The sequence below is a fragment of the Cupressus sempervirens genome, chromosome 7 (genome assembly GCF_028749045.1).
Source record: "Cupressus sempervirens isolate cs-2001-9-10 chromosome 7, ASM2874904v1, whole genome shotgun sequence".
Taxonomy (NCBI): Eukaryota; Viridiplantae; Streptophyta; class Pinopsida; order Cupressales; family Cupressaceae; genus Cupressus; species Cupressus sempervirens.
Genome location: NC_143124.1, coordinates 516979380 through 516993173, shown reverse-complemented (window position 1 = coordinate 516993173; position 13794 = coordinate 516979380).

The window sequence follows — 13794 nt, the reverse complement described above, 5'->3', positions numbered from 1 at the left end:
ACTGGTTGGAAGGCAAGCACACCCCTACATTCCAATCAAGAAAACATTTGATGCATTACTAGATGGTGATCGAAAGGAAAAATCTACACAAAATATGGCAAAAGAGTATAAAGCTTGAACAATTGAAGAAGAACCCAGAATCAGACTTCCTTCTCAATCAAGGATAAGAAATTTGAAATTAGTCAGACATCAATATGATGAATCAACAAAAATCTAAGGGTTTCAACAAAAGCCTAGAACACCCAAAAAATCAATGGGGTTAAAAACCCTAATTTGGCTCCATTCTGAAAGTAATGCAACCATTCAAAAATCACAGAATAGTAAGAACCAATAGGAATGGAAGACCGTCATCGATAAAAAGAGAATGAGGTGAATGTATAAAAATTAGAATCCAGCACCAGAAAAAAGGAATGAAGGCATATACCAACGCCTCAAAGACCAAGAGGTATTTTTCTTCAAAAAAAAATACCCTAGCAAAGCAGAACAAACAACTCCATGGAAACAAAGCAGGAATACAATTTAGCGCCCCCAAATTTTCGAGCCAAACAACATACCTATTGGTCACACCCTAGCGTGGACTTGGGATCTTGCAAATAAGCAAGAAGCACATTGTTCTAGGCAAAAAAATATGGAATCAATTTAGCAAAGAACCAAAGCAAGATCGAGATCAATCTACATACCACCCCATCGAAAGATGAATAGCATATCAAAAAAGTTGAGTGAAGGAAAAAACCCTAAAACAACTCTATAGAGGAGGACTATATAGACACCATAATCATCATTAATACACACAATGAAGCTAAATGTAAGGAATGCTAAGAAAAAGGTGTTTGTGTTCACTAGAATGCCCCAAATAAATACAAAGCCAATCTAGAAAGTTATTTAGCAAAAATAACCAAGCACAGGTAAGTACCATATTATCCCATGATAGGCATTATTGGTTTTTACAATGTCTAAATATAGAATCTAGAAATGAAATTCTAGATTTAACAAACTCTTTTTTACAAAGGATATCACATAGATTTCTTAGAATGGAAACCAAATTTCAATGTAAATGATAATAAACATAAACAAGAAACCAAATGGATGGAATGTGTAAACATACCACTAGAACTAAATGAAAACCACATTCTAAAAATAATAGGTCAATCTTTGGGAACATTAATAGGTTTTTAATCAAAAAACATGAAGCACATATAATTAGATTTCTAATAAAAACCAACCATAACGACTCTATAAAAAAGAAAATTATAACAAATAGATCGATATATAACTTAACATTAACTAAATACATAGGAGAAATCAACAAGATAATAGGAATTGATTTTAGGAAAACAACAATCAAAAACAACATTAAGAAGTTACCAAGAGTAGGCAGAAAAGAGGATGGGAGACTAGAGGAAAACAGGATAATAAGGTCACCAAAGAAGGTCAAAGTTAAAAATGCAGGAAAAGCAAAAAGAGAGCAAGAAATCCAAACTGAGGATGTAGAAAGGATAGAAGAGGCAGAAGAAGGATTGATGACAAATATAGACTATCAACATTCACTTAAGATATATCGGAAATGTCGAGATTGTAAAATAGAGCTGGATTCATTAGATGAGAATGAAAGAAATATCAAAAAGATAAAGAAGCTCACTCATGACATCCTGCTACTACAAAATGAATTGGATGACCAATACATCATAGCAGAAGAAAATCATACAAAACATAAAGGAAAAGGTATTTTGGAGACTAAGGCAGAGGAGATACCAAACAACAGTAACATACATTTTACACAACCAGAGGAAGAAATTAGCAATAACCAGTTAGGAAAAGAGAACCACCAAGAAGTGGAACCAAAATAAGGAAGCATCCTAGAAAAAGATCAAACAATGAGGTTGACAGAGCAAAATCTATGCCTCCTACCAACAGACTCAACTCAATGGAGTAACATAACCATTAGGAAAAAAGAAAAAGAAAAGAGCTACAAATTCTAGCAGACACGAAGTAATGGTAAGTACATGTTCAATCAAGATGAAGAGGAGTCTGGGAAGGAGTCAAATATAAGTAAAGAGGCATTAGAAATAGAACATATAAGAAAGCAAACAATTATACAAGAAGATGAACAGGAAAATCAAGCAGTGGAAGCAAGGGAAGAATCTGGACTCCTAGTGGAAAGCTCTACTAGGAAGAATGAAACAAAAGAAACAAGGTAGGAGGAATATAGACAAAATTCGAAAGCATAAGAGGACCTAATGAATAATCTACTTATCAAAGAAATCCTAGCACAGAATCAGCAGCCACTAGAAGTATCAGAGATAGTAGCAAAAGTAATCAAGCAAACAAGGTTGGAAAACTTGGGCTTAGCAATGAATCAGGAAGGCATAAAGACACCTATATGTGGTAAGCAAAAACAAAAAAGAGGATGAAAATCATTGAAAGAATTGAGGGAAGTAGCAAGGTAGGTAAAGGATCAAACTAAAATAAAGGAAATTTTGCAAGGAGGGAAGGGGAAGAACCTTCCCAAGGAACAATGAAAATCACTATATGGAATGCTAGGGGCCTAAATGCCCCTAGCAAGAAATGCTTATTAAAGCATAATCTAACAACTTTTAATACAGAGATTCTATTAATCTAAGAAACAAAACTAAGTAAAGAAGAAGGCATCAGACTGGGACATAGACTAGGAATATGGAAATTAGAATTTAAACCATCGCAGGGAGCCTCAGGAGGGTTGGGCGTTATTTGGAATAATCATAAAGTTAATGTGGAAAACATTGTTTCTCACTCAAATTGGATGGGTAGCAGAGTGTCTAGCAATAAGACAAACCTACAGATGATAATAATCAATGTCTATGGACCTATAAAAATAACAGAAAAATCAATAGTCTAGAGTGAGATAACTGACTACATCAGATCATTACAGGAAGAAAACATCATTATTGGAGGCGACTTTAATGAAATTTTAAAGAAAGATGAAAATATGGTGGAGTCAGAATAGTGTCTAGAGCTACAAAAGATTTCAAAGAATGGATAGAAAATAATTCTCTCATTGACATTCCAACATCTAATGGAATACATACTTGGAATAATAGGAGAAAAGACTTTAACTACATTGTAGAAAGATTGGACAGATTCTTCTTCAAAGGAGAATTAAACAAGTTGAACATAGAAATCAAGGCAAAGATATTACCTATGGAAAGATCTGATCATTTTTTGGTTAGAATTGAAATCAAAGAACAAACTAAACCAAGCAAAAACTCATTTAAAATGTGAAAAGATGTGGTTCATGGAAAAAAAAATTTATGAATAATATAAAAAACTGGTGGCAAGAAGAAAAATTTCAATGATCTAAAATGTTTTCCTTTGTGTCCAAACTTAAGAACATAAAAGAAAAAATTCTAAAATGAAATAATACATAATTCAAAAATATCTTCAAAGAAAAGATAGACATAGAAGAGAAACTGGAAAAATTAAATAAAGAAGTTATCAAAAATGGAATGAATAAGGAAACCTACCAACTTGAAAAAGAATACCTAATAAAAAAAGAAAAAATATTGGCCAAAGAAGAAATATTTTGGAAGGAAAAATCTAGAGAAAAATGGCTAGCAAAAGGAGAACATAACACGAAATACTTTCATAATAGTACATTGCATCATAGGAACTATAATAACATATCAAAAATCAAAGACAAGCAAGGAGGATCTACTGATAATCCAGATAGCATAGCAAATATCTTTATAGAACACTTCAAAGATATTCTCAATAATTATGAAGCGTCCAATAGAACCAAGCAAGAAGAATTGCTGAAAACTATTCCCAAGCTCATTACACCTGAGGATAACAAAAATCTTAACAAACCATTTACGCTACAAGAAATCAAAACAACCCTCTTTAATATCAACCCAAATAAATCTCTCGAACCTGATGGATTCAAGCATTCTTCTTTCAACAATGTTGGGAGATAATAGGAGAAGATCTATGGAAAGCATTGGAAGCAACTAAGAATGGAGGGAAACTTCTAGCAGAAATTAACCACACCTTTTTAACCCTCTTACCCAAGAAAAACAAAAGTGTAGAACTAGGATACTTTAGACCTATAGCTCTCTATAACACTATTTACAAGGTATTCTCCAAAAATTTAGCTAATCGTCTTAAAATCCTTCTTCCTAAGCTTATATCAAAAGAGAAAATAGGCTTTGTACCAGGGAGATCTATCTTAGATGGCATCTCAATCATCCAAGAAACAATCCATTCAACAATTAAAAATAATGAAGCATGTATGCTACTAAAACTAGATATTCAAAAAGCTTACAATAAAGTGGATTGGAGATTCCTATGTAGATCTCTTGAAGCTTTTAGTTTTTCAAAACAATGGATAAACATCATCTTTCAATGTATTTCTACCCCAAAAATTTCAATCCTCATCAACGGGACAGTAGAAGGATTCTTCAGTATTTCAAGCGGGATCAAACAAGGTGACCCTATCTCTCATTTTTTGTTTATCATTATGGTTGAATCCTTTGGTGGAGCAATCAAATCAGCACATCTCCAAAACAAAATCACAGGAATAAAGTCACCAATAATGTAGAAAATACCACCCACCAACAATTTGTTGATGATACAATTCTTGCTAGAGTAAGCACTAAAATAGAGACGGAGAACTTCAAAATTATCCTTAGCAATTATTCTAAAGCTTTCGGCCAAAAAAATAATGCATAAAAATTAGAATTTTTTCTCTTAAATGCAACAAGGGAAAGAGAAGATTATATATGCAATAGATTTGGATTCAAAAAGGGTGCATTCCCTTTCAAATACCTAGGAATACACTTGGAAAAAGGAAATCAAAGAAACCAAGGCTGGAAACAAATATTGGAAAAAATAGAAAAACAAGCTAAATCTTGGAAAGAAAAATGGCTAACCAAGGCAAGGAAAGTGACAAAAATCAAAGCAGTGCTATCAGCCTTACCTACTTATCATCTTTCCTGCCTACAACTACCAAAGAATATGAATCAAAAAATTGAAAAGAAGTTTGAAAATTTCTTCTAGAATTGTTTATAAGACAAAAAGAAAGTGACATTAATCATATGGGAAAAGATATGTAGACCTATAGAAGTAGGAGGTCTAGGAATAAAAACCCTAGAATGGCGGAATGAAGCCCTAAGAGCCAAACAAGTTTGGAGAATCTATCAAGAAAAAGATAGCAAATGGGCAAGAATCCTTTACAATAAATATTTAGAAACAGAGGAAAGCACCTCAATATTTAGAACTAGGAATCCCCTCAAAGGCTTGACAACATGGAACTTCCTCATAAGGTGTTGCTCCCTCATAACCAAATACATAACTTGGGATGTTGGGAAAGGAGACAAAGCATTATTTTGGGAAGATTCTTGGAATGGACATCCCCCCTCGAAAACTTAGGTTTGAATCATAACATCATTAACCATTTAAAGAACAAATGGGGATCCAAAGTTAAAGATTACGTCACAGTAACTCAAACCTCTACGAAAACTTCCTGGAAATGGAAATCCTTACTGATTGTGGCCAGAGTCAGATAGATCAAGAATTTCTAGAAGAACTTTTGAAAGATAGGCTAATCAAAGTTAAAAATAGGGAAGATAAGCTAATATGAGTAGCATCCAAAGATAGAACTTATAAAGTCAAAGAAGGATATAAACAAATAACTAACTCACAAGAATGGGAAGCATTTAACATCCTCATGAATCTATGTTGAGACTTAGTAGGGCTTCCCAAAGCTAGCATCTTTCTATGGGCAGCCATCCAAGAAAGAATCCTCACAGTAGACAGAATTAGAAAGATGGGAATAGAAGGACCATCAAGGTGTATTCTATGAAAAGAAGAATCAGAAACTTCTGAGCACCTCCTTTATCAATGCAAGTTTGTGAAGGAATACTAGAATTTGCTCAAATCAAAGTTTAATTGGACAACCCTCCTACCAAAAAGATGGCAAAACCACATAGCCAGATGGCCAAAATACACTTATAAAAAAAGTGTATATGGAAAAATATGGAATATCACCCCAACAATCTTAGTATAGGAAATATGGAAAGAAAGAAACAAATAGATTTTTCAAGATAAAGAACTTAATTCACTAACACTCTGCAACAAAATTGAATCAAATATAGTGGAAGTTATGAACAGTGACTTAAGAAAAAAGATGATAGAAGAAGGCTAATTTACCGATTGGGATGCCAAAATCAAAAAATAATGGAATATTTTAATAAATCCACCCCTAATATACAAGAAGAAGAATAAAATGGCTAGGAGAGAATGTAAATGGATAGCACCCCCTAAAGGTTGGAAGAAATTGAACTTCAACAAGGCCTCCAAAGGCAATCCTGGCAAAGTAGGAATAGGATGTATACATAGAGAAGAAATAGACAAATGGATCGTGAAAAGAGAAAAGCCATTGGGAGTGAGATCAAACAATATGGAAAAATTGGAAGCAGTAGAAGAAGATCTAAAGATTTGCATAAAGCTAAGAATTAAAAAAATAATAATTGAAGGAGATTCACATAGAGTCCTAAATGCTCTTAGAAAAGGAAAAACCCCAAATTGGATTATAAACTCTCGATTGGAAGCTACCTTAAAATTATTGGAAGAATTCAAAGAAATAAGATTTTCTTATATTTTTAGAGAAGGTAATGATGAAGCAAATCAACTAGCAAATGCAGGTACAGATGGAAAACACATCTTAACTTTTAATCATAGTTAAATCACAAAGTATCAATCATTAAATACTAGGCATCATGATTTCCCAAAATTGATGCATATTTTAGCACTTGCCTCTATGATTACACAAATTTGGCTTCTTGAAGTTTAATCACCAAGACAATATTTCAATGATGACTTAGAGGAGAAATTATCATCAGACGATCTTAGATATGGCATCATTAAGCAAAGTTCTAGATCCTTCACTCTGGGGGTATATTATACCATTCTTGAAACTGGCCTCCTAATTTCTACTCCCCCCTTCTAGCAATTAGGCTAATACAATCACTGCATTATGGATACTAATATATTCTTATATAATGCCTTTGAAAGCAAAACGATGACATTCTATGGTCTAGTCAAGCTAGAAAGATGGAATTGGCTATTTCGACCAATTGACGACATGAGTAGAATAGCTATTAGTAGGGTCCTAGGAGAAGGGGTATTCAACTATGAGCATTCGTGGTGAACAAATAGTGATATATTAGGACTTTGGATAGGATGTTTAGCTAGGGTAGGAGTAGCTAAATGGGACATTGTCAAATTAAGCCTCAATATATTCTACCCTAGTTAACTAGTAGAATTGGAGGAAGCTATCTTCAATATTGATGAAAAGCTTAAAATTCCCTTGCCAAAGGCCTATATGGAATATGAATTAGGTAGCCCTGAACTCATAAAAAGCCCAAAATGCCCTTGCTTGGTGATTTGAGACAACATTCTCTTTTACAGAGAATGGCTGAAAATGGAGGCAAGTGTACATTTTCTTCAGCGGTCGAGAACAATCATCGAAGACCCAACTAGAGATTGCATCCTAAACTATCTTTTGATGCATACATCCACCCCAAGGTGAATTTTTCTGACTTGGACGTTATCAAATTTTGCCTTCCTAACTATGACAGGTCAAGTAGGGAGAGGAACACGTATGAATTTCCTCTGGGTTCAAGGGGAAAAAATCTGCAAGAAGCCACAGATATTATTATGGTCTTCAAATAATAGAGCTAGGTAGATTAACTAAGCCAGTGGGTGTCTCGACATCTTTGTTATGTTTCACTTTTCCCTCTTTCAACAATATAGCCTCGTAGATGATAATTTTGTAGTTTATTCAAGTTTTTGATAAATGTCTGTTACTTCCGTGTTAACATAAATGTATTAATCTTAGACATGAAATGGTTGCATTTTGTCCTGATAGCTTATATACTATATAAAGTTATAAACATGTCAAATTGGGCCATTTCTTACTAGCTAGGATAGCTTTTTGGGTTTTCTGGAATGTTAACTTGTATTATAATATTTTAGACTATATTAATATGAAAATTATTTTAACATATATTGTCTCAAAAACTGTCTTGAACTGGCGTGATTTCTGGCAAGAAAATCTTTAGTAGGGATTAAGTTTATCATTTTTTTGAACTGAAACACATTTAACTTTGCCCAAGTTTAAAGACAAAGATTTGGCATGGGAGAACAAGATTTCATGAAAAATAAAGACTCCAAGAATTAAATTCAGAAAATGGGTAAATTAATCAAATTAACATTAAATCATTTCTTTTTCAACACTTCCCAATGCATACAAGTAAGCACGTACACTCAAATTTAACTATAAATATAATTAATTGAGTCAAATATATTTAAATTCCCTATTTATAAGAAACCTAGAAAAGCATGGAACTGCCTAAATTTGGGCACTCAATTTCATATTATTAATAGGCATTAAATCAACTTGGCTCCTTTGTGACTAACCCCTCTTTGGTTGTAATAATACGACCTTTGATTAAATTTAATTTCAGGATTAACGATTAACATTGTATGGTGGTTAGTTTGTGGTGTTCTTATGTACATAGGATGATAATCAAATGAGGCGGTGATCCTCGGAGTACAGGAGAAATGTAAACTTTAAAATCCATCAAGTATAAATACAAGTATAATTTAAGATACCTATTTGTTTGTATTTTTATGGGGGTATGCCCCTTTGATTCAAGTATAATAAAGGATTACGATCCTAGGCTAGACTAGAGGTTTTCTTTCTCCGTTCTTTCCTACTAGTGCCTGTTACAATGATGACTTTTGTAATACTCATTAATTAAATATAATTTAAGGCTTTGGTGTTTACCAATACAAAAAAGAAGAAGATAGATATGATTCCTAAACTCTTTATTATTACAACAATAATTGAATTGCATTCAAATTACATTATAATATTGATAATTACAATAGAAACAAATGCATGATCATACATTTATAGTAATTTATAATTGGGGCATTACAACACAATTACAATCCACAACCAATAAAGCTCAAATATGAAATTTGTATGAAATTTCCATTTAGATATTCTATAATTTTCATCCTAAGACTCTTATACTTGAACAAAAACACTCAATATGGAGTTTGAAAGGGACTGGGATCAAATGTAGTTTATCTAAATGAAGACATTCACTCTTTTATTTCCCTTCGAACAAAAAATATTGAACTATAAGAAACACCCACAAAATTATTTTGAAAAATGATTATTAGTAGGGAAGTTCATCTTTAAAAACTATATTGCTAAAGAAAACTATTAGTAAAATTGCACCATTTTTTGAGCAGCTAGAAAAAGAATAAAAATAAGGGAAAATATATCAAAATAAATTGAGGATGAAAGACTAGAAATGCCACAAGTTGATACTATATCTCAAGCTGTCAAGGGTTGAGCAATGAACATGCTAGCAAAGAAAGGCGTAAAATTCCCACAAGTATAATGGAGTGGAAGGTAAAGGTCTGAAGGCATGTTGAGACAAAAAAAAAGTTTATAAGAAAAAAGGGAAGAGAAAAGTAGGGAGAGAAAACATACTTGTGAAAGGAAGCATTGAATTCCCACAAGTATAATGGAATGGTGGGTAAAGGAAGGAAGGCATTATGAGACAAAAAATAAAATCAAACACTATACAAGAAATAAGAGAAGGTAAAAGTAGGTAAACAAAACATACTCATGAAAGAAGCAGTTAACAAAATAGAAAAATAATAGAACTAATATGTACAAGATTAGGTTAACTAGTAAGCAAGACATAGGAAGTCCACCATACCCAAAAGTCTATAAAAGAAAATGTAAGTCTAAATGTTCCAATACTTAATAAGACTTCACAAGAATTGTCTATAATAAGATCTTTCCACCATATTAAATAATCATTTGTGTTTCTATTTCTTCTCTTCTTATCATGAACATCTAGGATTATTTGGCAATTAGGACCAATCTTCCATCATGGATCATTACCTTTCAATGGAAGAGATAGAGGAGGACATGTTTGACTTGGCTCTAGAAAAGAGCCTAGGGGTAGATGAATTTCATGTTGAATTCTATTGTTCTATTTGGCCATTTATCAAAGATAATTTATGTATTGTTTATCTCGAGGGCATTAAAATTGGGTCTATAGGCACTAACATCAATCAAGGACTCATTAAAATTATTCCCAAAGGAAAACAAGAAGAAATTGTGAATGGTTGGTGCCCTATAACTTTATTAAATACTTCCTACAAGATTATTTATAATGCCTTAGCCAAAAAACTAATGACCATATCTTAGGAGATAGTTTGGCCTAAGAAAACTAGTTTTCTTTAGGGTAGATTTATTTTATACAATTTGGTGCTTACTTGGGAATCCATAGAATAGGGCCAATAAATGACACATAATGATTTGGTCCTCAAATTAGATTTTGGAAAAGTGTATGATTGTATCAGATAGCCATTCATCCTTAATATGCTCAAGTGGCTAGGTTTTGGCCCCAAGTTTCATGCTCATTTTTTAATGTTATGGATGTTAATGTGAGACTAGAAATTTTCAAAGTCCTCTCCCCTCAATTCCCACTTCAAAAGTCCATTCAACAAGGATGCCCTCTTTACTCATTTCTTCTATGTCCTCACAGTTGATGCACTTGGACACCTCTTGCATCATGCTCAATCAAACCATTTCATCCACGAAATTTATTTGCCAAAAAATTATGTTTCTCTTAACTCTCACTTTACTAATGATAGCATGATCAATTTTCCATGCATAAAACTAAATTTTGGATGATAGGCCCTAGTTTTTTCCCCCTTGGATTCCTAAAGAGTTGAAGGAAATTAAGCATTCCACCATTACTAGATACCTTGACATTCCATTTGGAATTGGAGTTACTCTAAAAGAAATGTGGAGGTGGTTCCTTAATAAGATTAAAGAAAAGATTTTATCATGGACAAATCATATCTTGCCTATGGTTGGGTATATTCAGGTTGCCAATAAAGTTATTTTTGCTAGCCAAGTCTATATTTCTTCTTGTTGGCTTCCATCTAATTTTTTTACAACCAATTAGCATAGCTCATATGAAGTTTCATTTGGTCCAAATGGGGAAATAAAAAAGGCATGCCAACTACTTCTTGGTCTCACGAAATTCTCCCAAAGGAGAATGATGAATTGAGCATCATAGACCCCTATACATAATTAGGGGTCTACCTCTCAGTAAAATGGATCAACAAAGCTATTGAAGGAATATCACTTTGGAAAATTTTAGTTTGACATCGTATCCGAACACCTATTGTGGGTAAATCATGGAGAACTATTTCATGGTGTAATAAGCTCCTTCTAGCTCCCCACTTTAAGACTAATCCCATTGGTCAACCCATTTTAACTACACATGGAAATCCTAGAAACTTGTCTCCTACAAGCTATCTTGGTTTGACCAAACTTTCAGCCATGGTACCAACTTTGCATCAACTTCAATTTAGTGGAATTGTTTGATCCAAAAGGATAATATGTCACTTGCTTTAGTTCCTAGATTCAAATCTAAATGAATCACAAAAAAAGGAATTCATGTTTTCAAATATCTTTAGGATCCTTCAAGTTTCACATAGAAGGCATGAGGACAACTCAAAATATGCTTCAATTTAAACAATAGTGATAAACCTACTATAATGGAAATTCATAAAATTGTGCCTCACAACCTTATTATCCTTATCTTTACTAATTTTCATGCATGATTCCTTAAGGATTGTTGATGGCCTCATGGTTATAGTCTTATATCCTTCCCTCTCAAGGTCCTTTAGATAAATCTTTTTCCTAACATGCCTATTTATAATCACCTTAACTTCCTATGAAAATGCAAATTTAAACATTATACTTGGAACAAGCTCAACCTTCAAATTCAGATGTCAAAAGTTGATTCCCAATTCCAATTGATTTCTTGCAATATTTTACATGCTGAAATTCATGTGGGTTCTCAAATTCCTCAACCTATCTCCTTCTTGTCCCTTTTGTAGCAAATATGAAAGCTTGAAGCATTGATTTTGGGCTTGCTAAGATATTCAAGTTTTATGGGCCAAATGTTTTGATTCCTTGCCCTCTCTTATCTATTTCCCTTGTCCATGGAAATTTTCCCTTCTAGGATATTCTTTAGTTCATAATGTCACCTTTGATTCTTGTCCTCTCGTCATCATCAAATGCATTAAGAAGTTTTAATGTTTTGTTGCCTTGTCACATTCCTTTCTTCCATGTGAGCTTGAATTCCACACCCTATGTTGCTTCCTTCTAACCCAAATGACCTTCTTAACATCCTCTCCCAATGATCGAGATGTCACTGAAAATGGTTTTTGAGTGTTAGTCGAAGGTATTTCTTCTTAGCAAGGGTATAATTTCATATAGAGACTCTTAGTGCAACTTAGTACAAATTCTATAAGCTTTCTTTATCAATGGTTGTATTGGGTATATTTTAAAACAATCGATGTATGTTGCTACTAAAACTGGTCTCCCTTACTCAAAATACATGTGTGTTGTAGCATTTTGTTTTTTCTACAGTTCCATGTATTACTCTTAGCTCTCATCTTTTCTCTAGAGCTGTAGTTTTTCTTCTCGCCTACTACAACTATAATTTCTTGCAAATCTCTGGTTTGCTAGTGTATCTACAAATAACTTTTTTTATTTTTCATGTATTATTTCTTATAATTATGAATTCTTATTCAAAAAGAAAAAATTGAGAGCAACTCATCTAAAAGGATTCTATATGCTTTTTTCTAGAACCCTTTTTAGGCATGAGATGTGAAAAACATTGTGTATCTTTATTCCCTCCATAAATACTAATTCATATGCAAATTTGTCAGTTCCCCTTAGAATATTCTAAGGTCTATAGAAATATTATTAAGCTTCTCCAATTTCGTTTCTTTTAAAGAGGATTACTTGTATGCTTATATCCTCGAAAAAACCATTTTGTTGATTTTACAAGTTCTCTTAATTGCATGGTAATATGTGAAATGGTCAAAAGTGTTTTATTACTAGAATCAACTTTTTTTTTAACAACACAAATTCTTAGATGCCAATTTGATATTAGAATACTTGAAATTTACTCAAAACATTACTAGGCCATTCTAACCCAAAGTTTCTGATGTGCTTCTAATATGAGAAATACGGTGCATGAGCACACCTAAGAAACCTTAGTTGTTGGGTTAATTGTTGGCTTGTACTTGACTCTAGCCAAGTCAAGAGCATAGGTTAGTTTGTTATTGGATCTTAGAAGGTCATTTTCATTTTTGGCTAGGTGAGTTAGTCATTAGGACTAAGATCACACAAATAGTTGTTGTTAGTAGTTATTTCAATTTCTTAGTGTTTAGAGGTAATAGTGAGTTTGAGTCTTTAAATGTGTCCTCGCACATAGGATAGGTTAGAAAGATGCTTTAAGGTCATTTATGATGTTTATACATCAACCTAGAGGGGTTAGATGTCTTAGATACAAGGGAAATGGCATAAGTGCAAAAATGCCAAATGTTGCTAAAAAGTTGTCATGACAACATTTACAATTTGTTTTGCAAATGTTTCATGCAACTTGGTTCCCTTGGATCCCCTAAATATGAGGACTGGAAAATCCATTAAGATGGCCTAAAAACTAGGGAAAAGGAATCTATTACTAATGAAAGGGTCAATTTCAAAGGATAGAGGGCATTTGTAAGAAGTTCTTGAAAGAAATATAGTGACTGTGATTGTGATTAGAGTGTAGACCGAGCATTTTTTTCACATATGGATTGTGTAGTGACTGCCCCTAGTTTGCATTTATGTTATCATTGCCAAACTCTTTTAGGCTA